Raw genomic sequence first — 13,225 nt, forward strand, 5'->3', positions numbered from 1 at the left:
CCAAAGAGTACAGCATTCTATCAGGTTCTCCAGAAGAGGGAGCAGTAGCCTGATGTATTAGTTTCCTATTGCTGCTGTAACAAATCACCACACACTTGGTGGTTTAAAACACAAATGTCCTCTCTTACCATTCTGGAGGTCACAAGTCTGAAACCAGTTTCACTGGGCTAAATTTAAGGTGTTGGCAGGACTGGCTGCTTCTGGAGGCCCTGAGGAGAGAACCTCTTTCCTTACTTTTCTCAGCCTCTGATGGCTTGCTGTATTTCTTGGTCTGTGGTCCCTTCTTCCATCTTCAAAGAACATCACTCTGATCTGTTTCCATCACCACATATCTTCTCCTCTTCTATAATCAAATCTCTCTCTGCCTCTTGTAAGGGTCTTATGGGCCTTGTACACTTAGGGCCACCCAGATAATCCAGGACAATCTCCCCATCTCCAGATCCTTAGCTTAACCCCACCTGCAAAGTCCCTTTTGCCATGTAAAGTAACACTCACAGCTTCCAGGGATTAGGGCATGAATATCTTCGAGGGGAGACTGTTCTTCACCCTACCACACCTGGCATGTACCACTGATTTGTAATCCCCACCATCAGCCTAGAATTAGAACGGGAATGGAATCACGGAAGGGCTCTACGTTGGCGTTTGAAGCCTGGCATATGGGAGCTATCACAGAGAAAAAGATTGCACGTGGCATTTTCTCTGTTTCAAGAACCACTCCAGCCTCATTGAAATTCCACATCCCACTGCCTTCTCCTGACACTGTATCATTTACAAAGCTCCTGAGGCTACTACAGTGACTCATTATTATTAGTTAATGAAGCATCTAAGGCCTAAGCCCACAGTCAGCAGCTGGGATAAAGAGCAGGGACAGAGCTGGACCACGGGAGGTCTGTAGCTGGGATGCAGACCAGAGGAGAGGAAGGCTGTGCTGTCCTCATGCGTTCATGTCACAGGCACTTGCTGAGCATGTCGTGTGTGCCAGGAACCAAGGATCCAACAGCAGTAAGGGCTGCCTGGGTGGTCCTTGCCCTCAAGTAACCCATGGGCAGATGGGATAGACAGACCAGTGCATGAATATACCAGGACACCCTTGAAAAGTGCTCCAAAGAGGGTGGGTGTTGGGGGAGCGCCGTGGACAGTCTGCCTCAGAATTGGGAAAGGCGTCCCAAAGGAAGGGACATTCTGAGCTTGGAAAAGGAAAGGGAAGGGCATTTCCATAGAAGAAACAACACGTGCTAAGTGTGGTTTTTCACTGTGGCCTGAGGAAAATGCAGAGAGACTCTGGCAGGAGAAAAGGAGACTCTGGACCTGAGACTGGAGTGTTGGGAGGAGCTGGTGTTTGGCTGGGTCGTGGGAACATGGGCAAACACTTCAGGGGAGCCTGGCTTTGGGAACAAAGAGCTAAACCAAACCACCCGTGAGTAAATTCCAGAGACTGTAAGGAGAGGCCAAACGCTGAAACGGGAAAGACAGACTTGGGCTCAAATCTCAGCTCTACTACTTACTGGCTCTGTGACTCTGGGAAGTTCCTTAACCCCTCTGGGCCTCAGTTTCCTCATCTGTACAACATGAGCGCTGTTGGGATGACTGTGACGTGAGGACCCTGTCTGTCCTATTGTCAGCTGTGTACTCAATGTCTAGCACATGTTTATAAACTGAATGAATGTTGTCTTTTAAATGCTTGGCAGGATGTCTGACAAATAGTAAATGTTTGTAAATTAATTCACTCATTAATTTAAGGAGAAAAAAAGTCATGATCATCTGGCTCTGTCCACATATGTTTCTGATAAGTAGTCACCTCCTCTGGGGCCATGCCAGCCTAGAATGATGAGAAAGCTTTGAATCTGGAGTTGGGAGTGAGGTGGGGTCCAGTCCTGACCTTGTTACTCATGAATTGTACTTCTGGGAACACCCATGTCCTGGTCCATGAACCGTGGCTTCTTCCAGGCCACACCCCAACCCAGCTCAGTATCCCTCCCAGACAAGGTCACTGAGGGCTGAGGAAGGACACCAGGCCATTTGGACTTCTTGGTGAGCTCCATGCACCTTTCATTCCTTCTCAAGCAGCAGCTCAACAGAACCTCCAGAACTTTCCATGAGTCTTGAACCATAGAAAGAGCATGGTCTCTGGTGCTATGCCACTGCCCACAAGCCATATGACCTGGGACATGTTGAACCTCTCTGACCTCAGTTTCTACACCTGAATTCAAATCCTGGCTCCCAAACTCTTCAGTTGCGTGACTTCAGGAACTGAAAGCATCACTGTGCTTTGGTTTCCTCATCAGTACAATGTGGATAATAGCAGCTTCTCCCAGGGTTACTGTGAGGATTGGTCTCTAAGGTTGACGTCACCAGGCTCCCACCTGAAGATTAGGTCCCACCTCAGAGTCTCTGAGGGGTCCTGCCTAGGGCTGTCAAGCCGCTGATCTCACTGTTGCTGAGTTCTCTGGCTCTGGGTCCCAGCATTTGGAACCCTGGATTTTCTATCCAGTCGTATGGTGGAACTTTTTCTCCTTCCCCAGGAGACTGGGCTGGTGGCTCTGGAGGAAGCCTTTGAAGACCAACCCTTCTCACTTCCTCATCAAGCATGGGTGGGGTGGTGGCCTTGGCCAAATAACATATGCATGCCTCACACCAGAGACTAATAGCCCAGAAGGGAAAATATTTCGGGAGAAAGAACTTTGAAGGAAACTCTCTGAATCCCTCTTGGTCTTCCCATTTCACTGGAATAAGCTACCATTTATTTCTGCCGTCCCTCACATAAGAGAAGGCAGCAGCTTCCCAATCAGATATCTTAGAAGACTGGTCCCTTCGCATCAACAACAAGTGCAGCATAAGTGAGGTGGGGACATCTCCTGGGCTGCGTGGAGGAGGACTGGGTCAGGAACAGCCCACCGCTGATCCGTGTACTCTCTTTAACACACACACACACACACACACACACACACACACGTGCATGCACGCACGCAGTCATATACATACTTACACATACTCATTCTTACAATGGCTCGGTTAACCACTCGACAGTTACCCGTGACCTCAGTCCTCGACCAGAATAATACAGCGGTTAAGGGTCAGACTCTGAGTCACCAGCCCAGGGCGGGAATTCCAGCTCTGCCGTTTCCTAGCTGGGCAACCCTGGGCAAGGTCCTCAACCCTTCTATGAGCTCCAGGTTACTCATCTGTGAAAGGGGAAAATAACAGTATGCACATGACAAGATTGCTGGTGACAATTAAATGAGTCACGTACATAAAACACACAGTAAGTGCCCTTTAAATAGAAGCCATTGTTATTACTATTACTGTTGTTATTATTATCACTGTTCCCATGAGAAGGTAAGCTCTGTACAGACAGAGTCACTCACCACCAATGCCTTGTTGGTCACTCTATCCCCATCCCATAGGACAGCAGCACCGGGCATATAATCAGTGCTCAATAAATACCTGGAGCATCAATTAATAAACATACTTCTTGGAAGCTCAGCTTACTCTGCCCCCGAGTGATTTCACGTGCCTTCCTCTGGGCTCCCGCAGCATCTGGATACAATAAATATCACAGGAGCTTCCTACGGCCAGGCACTGAGCTGAGGGCCTTCTTGTACATTGATTTTCCTGCCTTGGCTCTACCCCGCCCCCCTCTCACTATGAATTCCTTCAGGAAAAAGACTGAGAGTTATAACTCAGAGAGTAAGTGCTTAGCAAATATTTTCTCCAAAGGTAGATGATGGAGCAGCCTGTTTTACATATGAGGAAACTGAGCCCCAGAAGGGTGGTCAACACACTTGTCCAGTACTGGTGGGGGGCGGGGAAGGTGCTGGGCCAGAACAACGCTGTCTCCGCCCCACAGCACAGCCCAACCCCCATCACTGGTGGCTCGGCATAAAGGGGTCCACCAGCACCAGCAGGTAATTGGCAAATGTACCCAGAGGAAAAGAAAACTGGGTGCCCCTACATTAATTTCACAGCCGCCTGCCTGGTCACACGGGAGGGTTACCCATGCCACTGTGATGTGCTTTTCATTAAAGCAGGTCTCCCTCGAAGGTAGTCTTTGAAATGTCAGTTTTAATTAAAACCCTGATCCTAATAAGCACACACCGTAGATTAAACCCAGTCAGAGCAGATTCCTGCTGGGGGAACTCCTCATATGCTTCAGTGCACAAAATTGTCTCCAGGAAGAGGGCATGTTCAGGAACATTCTGTCTACCAGGCAGCCTCCCTCAGAGAAGGGTCTCCAACATCGCTGACTCTAGGCTTCCAAAGACAGCCCGGAGTGCAGACAGCTGGGTGACAGTTTCAGGTCTATCGCTAATACGGAGCTGGTGCTTAACTAAATAGAATCAGAGAATTTTCAGCATTAGATCTGAGATCACCTGGTTCATGTCCTTTTATATCTGGAGACATTGAGTCCTAGAGAGAAAGGGGGACAAAGACCTGCTGACAGCAGGAACCAGATCTGACTACAGCTCCCAGCTCAGCGCCCTCCCCACTCATCAGCCTACTAGCTTTGCAGATTAGTAGTTGGGTATCTTAGGGAAATCTGTTTCCTTTCTGAGCTTCAAATTCCTTATCTATAAAATCAAAGGAGTTGGACTAGCACAGTAATTCTCTGCCCTGATCCCCCATTAAAATCACCTGTAAAGCTTTTACGACTCCCAGTGCCTGAGCCCACCTGAGACCAATTCATCAGTGTCTCTGGCATGGGACCTGAACATGAATAGTTTATAAAGCTCTGCAGGTGATTCCAGTGTTCGTCCAGACTGAAAACCAGTAGACTAGGTAATCACAGCATCTCTCTTTTGCTCTAACATTTTATGAGTTCTTCTTCCTGGAACCCTCCGTGTCCCACCCACTCCCATGCATGCCCCCCCCCACACACACACACAGACGTCCCCACAAAATTGATTTGAGCAATTCCTTCTCATAGTCGAGTCCCAGCTTAAATCTCCCTTCATCAGACTGAGTGAGGGAGGTGTTACCTGAGTTCTTCCTTCTTGTAGCCTGAATCACACTTCCCAGTAAGTATACGTTGTGGCTGTCTTCCCTGTGAACCGAGTGACAACAGAGACTGGGTGGAGTGGACACACTCTGAGATGGTCCCTGTTTGTCCCCATTCCCTGGCGCTCACATGCATGTGTGATCTCCTTCACCCCTTGAGTGTGACCAGGAACTGTGACTTGTTTCTAACCTATATGATGCGAGAAGCTGACAGGAGGCCAGTTCTCTGATTTTGTTACGTAAGATTGCAATGTTGGCCTTGCTAGGTGCCCTCCCTCGCTAGCTCTGACAAAGCAAGTGGGAAGGGTGGCCTCCAGCCAGCAACTAGCTGGGAACTGAGCTAGTCCCCCAGCCTGCAGGACCTGACCCTGCTAACAAATACATGAGCTTGGAAGTAGATCCTGCCCCGCTCAACCCTGGCGGACACCTTGATTGCAGCCCTGGAGAGAGGACTCAGCTAATAATATGCCCAGACTCCTGATCCACAGAGACTCTGGGATCATAAATGTGTGTTATTTTAAGCTGCTAAGTTTGTGATAATTGTGTTACATGGCAATAGGTAACAAATACACTGAGCCTATTCATTAAACTACTGTATCCTTGGCATCTAGCACAGTACGGTCGTCCCTTGGTATCTGCAAAGATTGGTTCCAGGACCCCCATGGATACCAAAATCGATAGATGTGCAAGTCCCTTATATAAAATGGTGTAGTATCTACATAAAACCTATGCACATCTCCCATGTACTTTAAATCATCTCTAGATTACATATAATACCTAATATAATGTAAATGCTATATAAATAGTTGTAATACTATAGTTTTAATTTTGCGTTCTTTTTTATTGTTGTATTTTTATATTTTTGGTGGGGATGTTTTTTTCCAGATATTTCTGATCCATGGTTGGCTGAATCGTGGATGCAGAACCCCTGGATACAGGGGCCTTGCTGTGCATGGCACATAGTAGGTGCTCAAAAATATTTGGCAAATAAGTTAATTGATTAACCAGAGTAACGGCAATAAGTCCTTTGAATCTGACATTTGCCCAAGCCTTTTTCCTTTCTTCCTCCTTGTTTCACAAGCTTACAGCTCAAAATTCAATGTGAGCCCATCAAGCGAGGGCTGTACTCTAAAACCTTTCACTATTAGGAGGGCAAGTGGGAAGCACACGCTGTTATTATGATGATTACTGTGATCCAGTTTTAATGAAATCAACGTGTGGTTAAATAACACTTTGCTGAGTGTAAATTGTTATTGTTATCGATAGACCATTTCTTTCACCTGATGAATGCAGTGTGGCGCTCCAGGCGAGGGAACGAGCCTGGCTCTGTGGATCCATAACCATTCCAAAGATGCGGAGGACGTCTCCGGCCACTGTGGGTCGGCCTTTGGATGACTCTGGGAGGCTGAGGAAGGAAAGTCACAGCCCGCAGCTGGACACTCCTACTCGGTCCCAGCTTTAGGCCTGCCTAGGACGGTTGCTCAGAGCATTTATTGCTGCTGTTTTCTGTGGTCTGGACAGCAACAGAAACCTCCAAGAATCAAAAGCAGAGAGAGCACATCCACTCTTCCTGCTTTGGCTACAGCCAATCTCAGGCTGTTCTGGCCAGTCTCCACTGTGCCTCGACAGGGCCAGGGCTCTGCATGTGCAGGAACAGCCCTGAGAGGTTGTCAGACTCGCCAGGGTCACTCGGAGAGCCGCTGACGGAGAGTGAGACAGGAGCTCAGGGCAAGACCTCACTGGCCCCTGCTGATCTCAGCGCGGCCTGTTAGAACACTGCTGACTGGCACGCTGATAAAATTCAAGTCGATTGATTGTGACCAAGTCTTGAGAACTAGCTGACTACCCCGTGGAGCCTGCCGAAAGCACACGGAGGAGGTCCCTGGGGAAGGGTGGGGACACTGTCTTAGAGAGCATTTTGCAGCTGCAACTGGGAAGACAGAGCTGCCTGGGCCCTTTCTCACCTCCACCCCGCTGCTTGGTCTCTCTCTCTCTTCCTGATCCTCACTTATGTCATCTGCGCCTGATAATGTCTTGGCGGTCATCGCTCCCACCCACTGCTGCAACTCGCTGCTAAAGGCTCTGGATCCAAGTGACTTTTGCCTCTTTCTCCCAACAGCTGGGCCTGCTGAAGGAGGCCTCCCGTGGGGACGGGCCCCACCCGCAACAGCAACGGCAGTAACGGGAGTTACCGACGTGCAGTGTGCTAGGCTCTTATTCTCAAAAACTCGCTTCTGTCCACATTCCCTGTGACCCAGCCATTCCTTTCCTACATATGTGCCCTATATACTTTTGTGCACAGTGGCATCAATAAATATGTATAAGAATGTTCATTGTAGTATTTATTATTTGTAACAGCTGGAACCTGGAAACAACTCGAATGTGTATTAAGGGAAGAATGAGTAATAAATTGGGGCATATTCATACTGTGGAAAAAAATCACACGGCAATAGAAACTCACTCCAATGCACACAACAAACTTCAGGTTGCATGAAAGCTGGTGGACACCAAAGATTACATAATGTATGATTCTCTTTATGTGAAGTTTAATATTAAGTGAAACCGCATTTTAGTGATTACGGATGCATCCTTAGGTGATAAAGGTATAAAGAAAAACAAGGAAATTATATCAGATTGGGTTTACTCATGAGGTAGGAATCACCACCCAAGCTATTTTAATAGGCAGCATTTAATATAAAAAATTATTGTTTTTTTCTTTTTTACTTTTCAGACTCATCTTAGACAAGCATTTTTGTTGTTGTTGTTGTTTTTCTTTTTTTTTTTTTCCTTTTAAAAATTATTAATCAGGTATTAAAGAACCGAAAAGGCAAAACAAGTTCGTAGAGGTAGTACCTTCTAGAGGTAGCTACCAGGGGAGAACAGAGGGCAGAAGTTGGAATGACTAAGACTTAGAAGCTTGGGGCTGGGACAGGCACTTCTGAGAAGGGGGTGCTGCCAGCTGCCAGCTGCTGGTGTCCCTGACGGGGCATCCTGACATTGTTTCTGTGAGTGTTGGAAAAACTACAAATTGGGAGCAGCTTCTGCTACGGAAACAAACTGCCTTGCTGTGTTGAGGAGAAGAGTGGCTTTGCAGGAGGCGGCTTTAGCATCACACAGCAGAGATGAGGATGGTGGGCTTGAAGCCAGGAGGCAATAGCCATAGCTGAACAGCCAGCACAGAGTGATCACCAAAAGGTCAAAGTAATGGTACCTTCAGGAAGGAGGGAGAGGGTATACTGGGGAGAAAGCATTTAGGGATGGAGGAGAGCTTTTTTCTAGGATGCAGGCACTGTTTTATTTCATAGTGTGGGAGACGGGGTGGTTATACGGGTGTTTGGTTTATTATCGCCTGCCATGCTGTACACGTATGTTCTGTGTACTTTTCTGTGTGTTATTTTTCACGACTAAAAGTGGAGTACCTTTTTTAATGGGATATCTGAGCATGAAGAACAGTGCTGCTGTAGACCCAGAGGTCAGAGAGAAGACCTCTTTGAGGAAGGGCTATTTGAGTCCAGCTTGAATGGCCAGGGGCACCAGCCATACGGAGGGCGAGGGGAACCCCTGCATCTTATGAATGCAAGCCTGGTGGCAGTGTACAGGGTGACCTGGGGAAAAGGGAGGGACCAGAGGCAGGGAAGCAGCAAGAGGCTGCTGCTGTGGAAAGTGTACAAAGCAAGCAGAAGTGGCCCTGGCTTTAGCGGTGGCCCAGGGGGTCAGGAGCAGATGAAGCAAAGCATCCTGGGACTGAGCAGCCCCTCAGCCGAGGAAATGCACCTCCACACTCTGAACACACCCATCTTCATCCCAGCCCCCTGGAAAACGTCGCTAAGTGTAGAGAGGTGATTCTGGGACAGAGCAGCCAGCAGATGGACTGGCTCCAGAGAGAGTCCCTGAGGTTTCTGAACCAATTCCAGTCTGCATTCTTGGAGCAGGCAGAGAATTCCAGAGAGAACAGCAAGATCTGGGCTCATGCTAGCTCATTTTCCTCTTTCCCTCTTTCCTTCCGAATTTCCTTCCTCTAGGCTTTTCTTTCTTAGTAATTCTTTACCCTCCCTCCCTTTCTCCCTCTCACACATTTACTAATTCATGATCACATATAATACCCATATATATAAACACACACATGTCCACCTCCTACACATACATTATTCATATCCAGCCCACTCACACACACACACAATAACACACGCTGAAACACACACGATGCATGCAGCTTCATTCATGCATATTTCAGGAATATTTTCCTTACATCTACCAGAGCACTTTCAAGTTCAGTTTTCAAGTTCATGGCCTCCTTGAAAGTCATAGCACCCACATTTTACAGATAAAGAATTTGAGAGATCTAGAGATGTTGAAGAATTTCTTCAAGGTTGCAGAGCTGGGAAATGACAGAATTGAGACTAGCACTCAGGTATGCCTGGCTCTGACTGTGCTCCAGCCACACTCTGCCACCCCACCTAGGCAAACACGGACACATACAGAAGCATACTGCAAACACGCATGTATATGTGGTCACACCTGACATGTACTCTGATTACTTTTCTACTCACATGGACACTTATGCACACACCCAAATGTGGAAAGGAAGTTCATTGATACGTCACCACTGGGTCTAAAGAAGGATCTGTCTTTCTGAAAATGTTCTGGCTTCCTTGTAGCCAAGGCTTTTAAACTGTACATACTAACTACTCAGAGACACGAAGAGGAATTGGTTCAATAGATCTGCTCTGACACGGAGAAGACAAATGGTAGAAATGAGCATTTGTTTTGCATGTTTGATTTTCATAGTGCTTACTATCTTGTCTCAGGTCATAGTCCACTCTCATAATAACCCTGTAGGTAGGCATGGAAGAAACTTTTATATCCATTTTACAGGTGGGGAAACTGGGGATCAGGGTGTTCCAGGGTCACCCAGATGCCTCCCTCTCCTTAATCATCAAGGATCTCACTTCCCTTCCATGCCTAAATAACAAGCTCCCCTCTCGCTTATATCAGAAAGTTTACTACACATTCCCCCAAGTGATGTTATGGCTACCCAGAAAGAATACTTAAATATCCTAGCAGTCCCTCCTGGCTGTCCTGTGTCACGTTCTACCCCGAGGAGGTTCTTTCTGATTCTGGTCATCTCTGAATTTCTCATAACCTCTGCTGCGGATTTATGGCTTTCTTCCTTTCTAAAGCCAAGATACCAACTCTCCCCCAATTCTCAAAGCATGTCTCTTTGGATGCTTTTAACTACAAGTAACGGAAAACCCAACTCAAATAGACTTACACAATACAGACATTTCATTCCATTGTATAAGTCAGAAGTTCCAAAGTATGGTAGCTCCAGGGTTAGCTAATTCAGAGGCTCAGTAATATTATCAAGGACCCACTTTCTTTTCCCTCCCCCATCCTCATGTGTGTTGGTTTTGTTCCAAAGCTAATTCTGTTTCCCCGAGTCAGAAGATGGCTGACACTGTCACTCATAGAAACAACACCCACAAAAGAAGACATCTCTTCTTGCTGTGAATCTCTATGTAAGAGCAAGGAAGCCTTTTGTAGAAATCTTCCCGCAGACTTAGCCTTACATCTCATTGGACAGATTTATGTTGCATGAGGAAACTTTTGGGTGCAACTGATATGTTCATTATTTCTATTGTAATTATGGCTTCACAGGTGTGCATGTGTGTCATATTGCACTTTAAATATCTGCAATATATTATACCTCAATAAACCTGTTTCAAACATGTTCACATAAGTAATGAATAAATATGTTCCCCTGGCACACTGAGGAAATTTTTCTACCCCTTGGAAAGAAGGGTCTAACCTGTGCCGAGCATTTATTGTTTGCTGGACACTTTTTTGGTCACTTGGCTTCTACCAGGTCACTTAAACCTCATGGCGACCTTGGAAAATATTATTGTCCTCATTTTTACAGAGAGACTTAATTTGCCCAAGGTCACGCAGCTACTAAGGGATCCCTATCCCAGATCCATCTGACTCCAAAACCTGTGCTCTTTTCATTATATCATTTGCCTACAAATTAGGGTGTCTTAGGGGAGAGAGACCATAAATGGCCAGTGGCTCCTTTCTACAGATGCTCATTTTATTCCCAACTCTCAGCCCCCTCCTGGCTTAACAAGGTCTCTAGAAGGTGAAAATATTACGTACAAACAGTCACATTTTATTTGATTTAGCATGGAGTAGCTCATTTGATTCAATCTTGGATAATTTGTTCCTGAAAATATGAGCTAGAGTGTCACTAGACTCAGGGTATGAGAGAAGGAGTGGTTAAGCTGCACCTTCTGATCATCCCCGCTGCTTCCACCTTCTGGGATTAATGTGAGCGAGGAGAAGCATCTCAGTGCCTTGTCTCGCTGAATTATAATCAATGGTTCCATTTCTTGAGCTTTTTTCCTTTTCCTGAGAATTTTTAAAAGAACAGCATATACCAAATAAACCAAGTACCCACCATCTAAAAATGACCATTCAAAAAAAAAAAATACTCGTCAGCTCTCTTCTGTGTTTTAAATAAAATAAACAACATGTTGCTCATCTAAAAATGAAATCCCCTTGACTCCCACCCCAGGTTTCATTTCCTCCCCACATCATCCCCCAGCAACCTCAGACAGAAATTTAGGTTATTTCTGCCTAATCCATTTTTATACATATGTCCATAAGTACCATTAAATTCATGTATGATAAACAAATAAAAATGAAAGCTTTAGTTTATATAAACGGTATCATACTGCACCTATTATCCTGCTGCCTGCTTGCCTCCTCATTATGCTATGCCGCTGAGAGCTCTTTAAAAGTTAGGAATCATATCTTCTTTAATCTCTGCATCCCTGATCGCCTTGTGAATTCTGAATGCTTAATAAATCAGAAATGAAAGAGGGAAAGAAGGGAGGGAGGGAGGGAGGGAGGACAGAAGGAAGGGATGAGGGAAGAAAGGAGGGAAGGAAATGGGGAAGGAAGACCAGCCAACAGGGTCAGTCTTTGCGGCCGAAACTTCTTGTGTGGTTCCCAATTAGAACGCAGGGTAATTACAGAGGTATGAGCCCTTCGTACCATGGTTTCTCCGATTCTGAGAACTGTTCGTGTCCCATTAGAGCAGACAGCCTCTCCACTCTGTGATCCGCTCTGGGGAAGTCCCAGGCATGACTGCGAGAAGTTCCAGGCCACACAGCTGCCTAATGTGCTTAGCTCAACTGTGGCTCCACTCTCGCTGGTCATAAATCAACCAGCCAAGGCTGAAGCCTGCATTACTCTCTATCTCTCAAAACCCCTCAAGGATTTGGGAAATTAGCTGCCAGTTCAAACACTTGTCTTCCCTCCTTTCCTTCTCCCACTCCGTCTTTGTCTCTGTCAACTGCAGAGTGTTTCCCAATGTCCGTCTCTGCCTCTCTGAACGTCTTTCTCCCCGAATCTCTCTCTGTCTCTGATTCAAAATTATGCCTCTGTCTTCCTTTCTTCAGACCCGACATCTACCTCCTGCCCTTCCCCCCTGCTTCCCCTGAGCCATGCTGCAGCCGTAGATCCAGGATCCCAGCTGGGCCATAGATCTCTCCCGTACTGCTGTTCTCTCCTGCTTGCTTTTAAGAATGCTTTTTATGGTGGCTTCTAGCACAAACAGCTGTTGGAGCTTGTTTGAAAAAAAACCTCCGGGAGCAGATGCTCTGGCAGCCTTTCAGTTTCTTCTCTCCTCTGCAATCTGAGACGGATTGGATTGGGGAAGAAATCCATTCATTCATTAACCCATTAAACAAATATCTAATGAGCCCCTATTATATGCCAGTCACTGAAGTGGATGCTGGGAGTATGGCAGTAGGTAAAACAGCTGTTATGGAGTTTACTGTCTAACGAGGGGAGGCAGATATAAATCTAATAGCCAATCGAATGTGTATAATAACAGAAGATGATCAATACTACGAAAAATGGTTCACGGTGTTCTAATATAACAATAGTTAATGTCTATTGGTGTTTATTATATACCCAGCACTATTCCAACCATTTCATACATATTTCCCTTAACAAAGACTTCAACTATTCTATTTGACATGTGGTGAAACTGAGGAACAGAGTGGTTAAGCAACTTGCTCACAGGCACACAGCTTCTGAGTCGGGGAGCCATGATTTGAACATAACATGGGCACTGGGGGAGCAAGGGGAGGAAAGCCTTTCCTGGGCTCAGTTTCCTCCCGTGTATAAACAGAATTTTCTTTTCAAAGATCCCATGGAGAACAGG

At 46.3% G+C, this 13,225-nt stretch overlaps 1 long non-coding RNA gene across 1 annotated transcript in view; it reads right to left on the reverse strand.

The window, feature by feature from the left end:
* LOC142863044 (uncharacterized) overlaps nucleotides 1-12,697 on the reverse strand; it is a 63,905-nt gene extending 51,208 nt beyond the window's left edge. Inside the window, exons 1-2 of the long non-coding RNA XR_012913926.1 lie at nucleotides 12,049-12,697; nucleotides 11,732-11,843 (exon numbers count right to left, since the gene is read on the reverse strand). This is a non-coding gene — a long non-coding RNA (uncharacterized LOC142863044). The remainder of the gene's footprint in view (nucleotides 1-11,731; nucleotides 11,844-12,048) is intronic.
* Between the last annotated feature and the right edge of the window lie 528 nt (nucleotides 12,698-13,225).

The sequence above is a fragment of the Microcebus murinus genome, chromosome 21 (assembly GCF_040939455.1).
Source record: "Microcebus murinus isolate Inina chromosome 21, M.murinus_Inina_mat1.0, whole genome shotgun sequence".
NCBI lineage: Eukaryota > Metazoa > Chordata > Mammalia > Primates > Cheirogaleidae > Microcebus > Microcebus murinus.